At 51.8% G+C, this 6,906-nt stretch overlaps 1 pseudogene across 1 annotated transcript; it reads left to right on the forward strand.

Annotated features, from left to right (window-relative positions):
• The first annotated feature begins 125 nt into the window (after positions 1–125).
• Positions 126–3,585, forward strand: LOC108303931 (annotated as a pseudogene). Its single transcript, XR_005200117.1, has one exon. The product of XR_005200117.1 is annotated as a ubiquitin carboxyl-terminal hydrolase BAP1-like (transcript).
• Positions 3,586–6,906: the final 3,321 nt, after the last annotated feature.

Consider the following 6,906-nt stretch of genomic DNA (forward strand, 5'->3'; position numbering starts at 1 on the left):
AAAAAAAAAAAAAGAAAAAAGAGCTGTGTGTGGGCTGAGGGTCCCCGGGGGTGGTGGGGGCTCTTGGTGGGGGCAGCAGGCAGGAGGACCTGTAGATGGCGCTGAGGGGGCTGCCCCGCGGGAAGATGAATAAGGGCTAGCTGGAGCTGGAGAGTGACCTGGGCCACTTCACCATACCGGTGGAAGATTTTGGCGTCAAAGGGGTACAAATAGAGGAGATCTACGACCTTCAGAGCAAATGCCGGGGCCCTATGTATGGATTTATCCTTCTGTTCAAATGGATCAAAGAGCGCCGGTCCCCGTGAAAGGTCTTTACATTAGTGGATGATACGTCCATCATTGATGATGATATCGTGAATAATGTTCTTTGCCCACCAGCTGATACCAAACTCTTGTACCACTCACGCCTTGCTGAGCGTGCTCCTGAACTGCAGCAACCTGGACATGGGACCCTCCCTGAGGCGCATGAAAGGCTTCACCAAAGGCTTCAGCCCTGAGAGCAAAGGATATGCACTTGATAATGCCCCAGGGTTAGCCAAGGCACATGATAGTCATACCAGGCCCCAGTCCGTGCCACCTCCCTGAGAAGCAGAATGGCCTTAGTGCAATGAAGACCATGGAGCCGTTCCACTTTGTCAGCCATGTGCCTAGCACAGGCCGGCTCTTTGAGCTGGATGGGCTGAAGTTCTACCCCATTGACCACGGGCCTTGGGGGGAGGATGAGGAGTGAACAGACAAGGCCTGGAAGGTCATCATGGCGCGTATCAGCCTTGCCACGGCAGGGGAGCCCTACCACGACACCATCCACTTCAACCTGATGGCAGTGGTGCCAACCACAGGATCAAATATGAGGCCAGGCTGCGGGTGCTGAAGGTGAACCACAGACAGTACTAGAGACTCTGCAGCAGCTGATAAGACTGACACAGCCAGAGCCAATTCAGACCCACAGGTCTCAAGAGTCACAGCTGCCTGAGGAGTCCAAGCCAGCCAGCAACAAGTCCCTGCTGGTGCTCAAGGCAAACAGGGCCCCTGCAGCCTCTGAGGGCACCCTCACAGATGGTGCAGGGGAGGCGGCTGCTTCATGTGCACAATCCCCAACCCACAGTTCTCCCAGCAAACACAAGATGGTGGTGAAGTCTCCAGGCAGCAGCCTCAGTGGGATTGGGTTTCCCCCAACCCCACTCCCATTGTCCAGCTGCTGCCAGCTTTTCTAGACAATCGTAAGTATGCCATGTCCCCCATGCAGGAGGAAGACCTGGCAGCAGGTGGGGGCCACAGTGGATTTCCAGTCCGCCCACCCCAGCAGTACTCACATGACGAGGATGACTGTGAGGATGATTGGGAGGATGACGTGCAGAGCCCCAACTCTGCCATTAGGTATAAGTGGAAGGGAACAGGGAAGCCAGGGGCACTGAGCCGTTCTGCTGAAGGGCAGCTGTCAGTGTTGCAGCTCAACACCATTAGCATCTTGGCCGAGAATCTCAAAGAGCCCCAGCAGGACCTCTCAATTCCTCTGTCCATCAAGACTAGCAGCGGGGCTGGGAGTCCAGCAGTGGCAGTGCCCACACACTTGCAGCCCTCACCCACCCCCAGCAATAAGAGTTTGGACACAGCCTCCGAGATTGGCAGTGCTTCCAACTCACCACTGCACTCGCCCATCCACTCGGCCAACCTGACACGGGCCTCCAGCCCTGTCACCTCCCACATCTCCAAGGTGCTTTTTGGAGAGGATGACAGCCTGCTGCATGTTGACTGCATAGGCTACAGCCGTGCTGTCTGCAGTCTGGGTCCTGTCATCAGCACAGGCCTCTTGCACCTGGCTGGGGTGGGTGCTGAGTTTCCTGTCACTGGCAGAGGGTGGGAAGAGTTCCTCATCCTCCATCAGACCGATCCACGGCAGCCAGCAGTCTAGCAGCCCAGTGGAGAAGGAAATCGTGGAAGCCACGGACGGCAGAGAGAAGACAGGGCTGGTGAGGCCTGGAGAGCCCTGGGTGGGGAGAAGTACTCACTCACAGAGCTGCTGGCACTGCTGAAGTGTGTGGAGGCTGAGATTGCAAACTATGAGGCGTGCCTCAAAGAAGAGGTGGAGAAGAGGAAGAAGCTCAAGACTGATGACCAGAGAAGGACCCACGACTACGATGAGTCCATCTGTACCTTCATCTCCATGCTGGCCCAGGAAGGCATGCTTGCCAACCTAGTGGAGCAGAACATCTAGGTGCAGCGGTGCCAAGGGGTCAGCATCAGCCAGCTCCACAAGCAGCAGAAGCCTGACCCGCAGAAAAGCTCTCGTTCCTACAAAGCCAAGCACCAGGGAGGACTGCTGGCCCTGACTGCAGCCCACTCTTGCCACGTGGCCCGCACCAGGGTCCCTCCCTGTTCCACTTCCCCTTTTCCTAGTACTACTGAATAGTTCCAGCCAGAGAGCCCAGGCCCGGGGAATGGGAGGAACCAAGACAGATTCTCTGCACAGTGCCCTGAGGCCTGGCACAGGGCAGATCAGCCCCATTGTGCTCAGGAGGCAGCATCTGGAGTTGGGGCACAGCGGGGTACTGCAGCTTCCTCCAGAGTCAGCTGTGGAGCAGCAGGACCTGGCCCTTCTGCCTGGACAGCAGAATATACATTTTACCTACCAGAGACATCTATTTTTCTGGGCTCCAACACATCTTGCCACCATAGGTTCCTTCCTGACTGTGCTTTCTCTCCTAGCGGCTGTCCTGGTGGGCCCAGGTCCTTGTATCATGCCAGGGTCACAACTACAGGGTCCCAGCTGGGGTCCTGGGTGGGCACCGGGCCTTGCTGTCCTAGCCCCAGCCACCAGCCTGTCCCTGTTGTAAGGAAGACAAGCCTACTCTTCATCCCTCTTAGGAGAGTGCCAAACACAGGGGCCCAGGACTGGGCTGGGTTGGGGATGGGGTGTCCCAGTGGGGGTTGGGCGAGCAGCCTGCTGGGATCCCATGGCCTGAGTGGAACATGTGGGAACTGTTCAGCACCCTGTGAACTGTCTTCCTTATTCTAGCCAGGCTGCTAGTGGGCTATTCTAGCCAGTGGGCTCTCCACAGCAAGGTTCTGGGGCTCTTTGCCTTCAGTGTTGTGGCCCTAGCTATGGGCCTAACTTGGGCTCCAGGTCTCTGTCCCTGGAGCCAGGGGCTCAGAGGAGCCTCTGCCCAGCCCCTCAATATTACCATGTCTCCCTCCTCTTAGGGGTAGCAGAGACAGGGCTGCTTATAGGACGTTTGCACCACTCAGCTCTCCCTGCTACTCCAGCTTCCTCCCTCTGCAAGGCACTCAGGATGGGGGACAGCAGGATCAAGACAACCAGTTGGAGCCCCTGTGTTCCAGAGGGCCTGATGCCAATGGGTAATGGGTCCAGCACTGCCTCTGGAGCCCAGGCCCCAACACAGCCCCATGGCCTCTGCCAGATGGCTTTGAAGGTGATCTAAGCAGGCCCCTTATCTGTACACAGTGACTGAGTAGGGGTTGCTGGCAGGTGTGGCAGCTGCCTCTGGGCTGAGCACAGCATGACCCCTCTAGTCCCTATAAATACTGGATCAATGAATGAATAAAACTCTCCTAAGAATCTCCTGATGAAAAAAGAAAAATTAGCTGGGCATGTTGGCACACGCCTGTAGTCCCAACTACAGGGGGTCTGAGCAAGGAGGATCACTTGAGCTCGGGAGGTGGAGGCTGCAGTAAGCTGTGTTTGCACCACTGCACTCCAGCCTGGGTGACAAAGCAAGACTCTGTCTCAAACAACAACAACAAAAAGCTTTCTAGAACATTTCCAATCTACTGCAAACTTCTTTTTGGTTACACCATGTATTATTCCAGTTATAAGAATGTAAAAAGTGGCAACTCTGGAGCTAGGCTATCTGGGCAAATGACCTCCAGCAAGGCCTTTAAACTTCTCTGTGCCTCAGTTTCCTCATCTGCAAAATAAGGATTAAAATTCTTCAAAAGGTTGTTGTAGGATTGAAATGAGTTAGTTTACGTAAAAGTGAACCTGGCATATAGCGTAAGTACTTTCTAAGTGTTTGCAGTCAATAAGTAATAAATCATAGAATACTAAAAGTGGTACAAATATTAGAGATTTATTATTACAAGTTGGTAGTTCCAGGGTTAGTCCTGTCAACTAACCAAGGCTTCCCAGACCAGACTCTTCCTGTACCCACTGCCACGCTCAGTGTGGCAGTGCCTTCTCCCCTCATCATGGCAGGGAGGCTGCCATAGCCTAAGGACCAAGTTCTCACATCATCAGCATCCAAAGCATGAAATAAGGGGACATGGGCAAAAGTGTTTTTCTCCTTGTGCAGCCTTCTCTTTACAAGCAGGAAAATATCTCCTAGAAGCCCCTAGTAGGTTTCCTTTCAGCTAAAACTGGGTCACAGGCTCATCCCTGAACCTGGAACCTCCTACCTGTAACAAATGAGGCAGAGGTGGGACTGGGGCTGGCTGCTGGGTAGGTGACCAGTAGTGCCCAACACAGTGTGGGAGCCAAAGAGTTCCGAACGTCCCTCACTCAGGCCAGGGGTAATTGAGAAACAAGCTCATAGCAGTACTCATCCAGGAGTCCTCAGGTTTTTTAAGAGCAGCTTTTTTTTTTTCTTGAGATGGGCTCTTGCTCTGTTGGTCAGGCTTGAGTGCAGTGGCATGATCATGGTTCACTGCAGCCTTGACCTCCTGGGTTCAAGTGATCCTCCCACCTCAGTCTCCCAAAGGGCTGGGATTACAGACGTGAGGCATTGTGCCTAAGAGTAGCTATTTTTTTTTTTTAGATGGAGTCTCACTCTGTCACCCAGGCTGGAGCGCAATGGCACGATCTCAGCTCACTGCAACCTCTGCCTCGCAGGCTCAAGCGACTCTCCTGCCTCAGGCTCTAGAGTAGCCGGGATTACAGGCACTCACCACCAAGCCCGGGTGATTTTTGTATTTTTGTAGAGATGGAGTTTCACCATGTTGGCCAGGCTAATCTTTTTTTTTTTTTTGAGACAAAGTTTTGCTCTTGATGCCCAGGCTGGAGTGCAATGGCATGATCTCGGCTCACCACAATGTCTGCCTCCTGGGTTCAAGTGATTCCCCTGCCTCAGCCTCCGGAGTAGCTGGGGTTACAGGCATGCGCCACCACGCCCGGATAATTTTGTACTTTTAGTAGAGACAGGGTTTCTTCATGTTGGTCAGGCTGGCCTTGAACTCCTAACCTCACGTGGTCCACCTGCGTTGGCCTTCCAAAGTGCTGGGATTACAGGCATGAGCCACCACACCCAGCCAGTAGCTTTTTTTTTTTTTTTTTTTTAAGACAGAGTCTTGCTCTGTCGCCAGGCTGGAGTGCAGCGGCGTTATCTTGGCTCACCACAACCTCCGTCTCCCAGGTTCAAAGTAATTCCCCTGCTTCAGCCTCCTGAGTAGCTGGGACTACAGGCGCGTACCACCAAGAGTAGCTTTTTAACCTAGGTCAGTATCATGTTGGTAAAATATGGAGAGAGGATATGTTTGAGCAGAAGGACCTTCCTCATCTTCTCACCTGTTCTAGGCTGCTACCTTCTGTTTCTACAAACCAAAGGAGGGGGCTCATAACTCAATGCACCTTATCTGAAAGTCTGACCAGGCTAGTCACTGCTGAATTCCCCTAAGGGATTCCTCTACCCCGACTGCCCTTACAGCAGCTGCACCCTCTGTCCTAGGGGCAGTAAGTAGACAGACCTGTGTGAGAAGAGCGCTCTTTCCACTCCAGATGTCCCCCCACTTCCTACATCCCTCCCCCCGGCCACTCACAGTTTGGGCCTGTAGCATCATTCATCCCGACCGCTCCCATGAGGTCTCCCCATCACAACAAAGACTGCGGCAAAGTGAACAGAGAACTCCAAGAGAGCCAGGAAAATGCCTTTATAAACCACCACAGAAAGCCTTATTTCTACTCTCTAAATCCGTTAATAAAGAGAGGAGACATTTTAAAATTCCAAGGCACTTCGTTACTAATCTGATTCTGGCCTACATGGGGATATTCCATAAATACTTGTTAAATTAAATTGACTCAAGGTTTTATTTATTCAACCTGCTTAAAGCTTATGTAAACCCCTTGGAGATTTGGGTCAAGCTGTTAAGTTGGAAAATATAAGAAAAGTATTTTCAATAGGCCAGCTTTCCTCTTAACGTACTTTATGAGCTTAGTGTAAACCAGGGGAATGGGGGAGGGGTATCAGGAGAACAGAAGGGAAGGAGGTGAAGAGGAAGGAGAAGAAAAAAAAAGTTTTTTCTCTCATTTCCTGCGTTTCTCTTAACTGCTGTACTTATTAACCAGCTACTGCCCTCTAGTGCTCACCGTATTAAGTTCACATTTGAATTCCATTTTATCTTTAAAAGCTCTGGTGACAGGCTGGGCATGGTGACTCACGCCCGTAATCCCAGCACTTTGGGAGTCCGAGGTGAGCGACCACAAGGTCAGGAGATCCAGACCATCCTGGCCAACATGGTGAAACCCTGTCTCTACCAAAAAAAAAAAAATACAAAAAATAGCTGGGCATAGTGGCAGGTGCTACTCGGGAGGCCGAGGCAGGCAAATTACTTGAACGAGGGAGTCAGAGGTTGCAGTGAACCGAGATCGCACCGCTGCAGTCCAGCCAGGCGACAGAACAAGAATCTGTCAGAAAAACAAAAAACAAACAAAAACCTCTGGTGACACTTGTAAGGGACCAAATTTCCTGTTTTGCAGATAAGCAAATTGAAGTCCAGAGAAAACAGGTGTCAGGCTGGCCCAGGGGACTTCCTGACTCTTTGTTACCTCATCTATAACTTATCTGGAAGACTTTATTAAAAGTCTTTCTCAGAAATTTTAATTGCTAACCAATAAAAATTGTAGCATAATCTTAGTGCTATTTATTATTTCCAGTGTTGTTCTAAATTAAGATTAGG

The sequence above is a fragment of the Cebus imitator genome, unplaced genomic scaffold (assembly GCF_001604975.1).
Source record: "Cebus imitator isolate Cc_AM_T3 unplaced genomic scaffold, Cebus_imitator-1.0 Scaffold2, whole genome shotgun sequence".
Classification (NCBI taxonomy): domain Eukaryota; kingdom Metazoa; phylum Chordata; class Mammalia; order Primates; family Cebidae; genus Cebus; species Cebus imitator.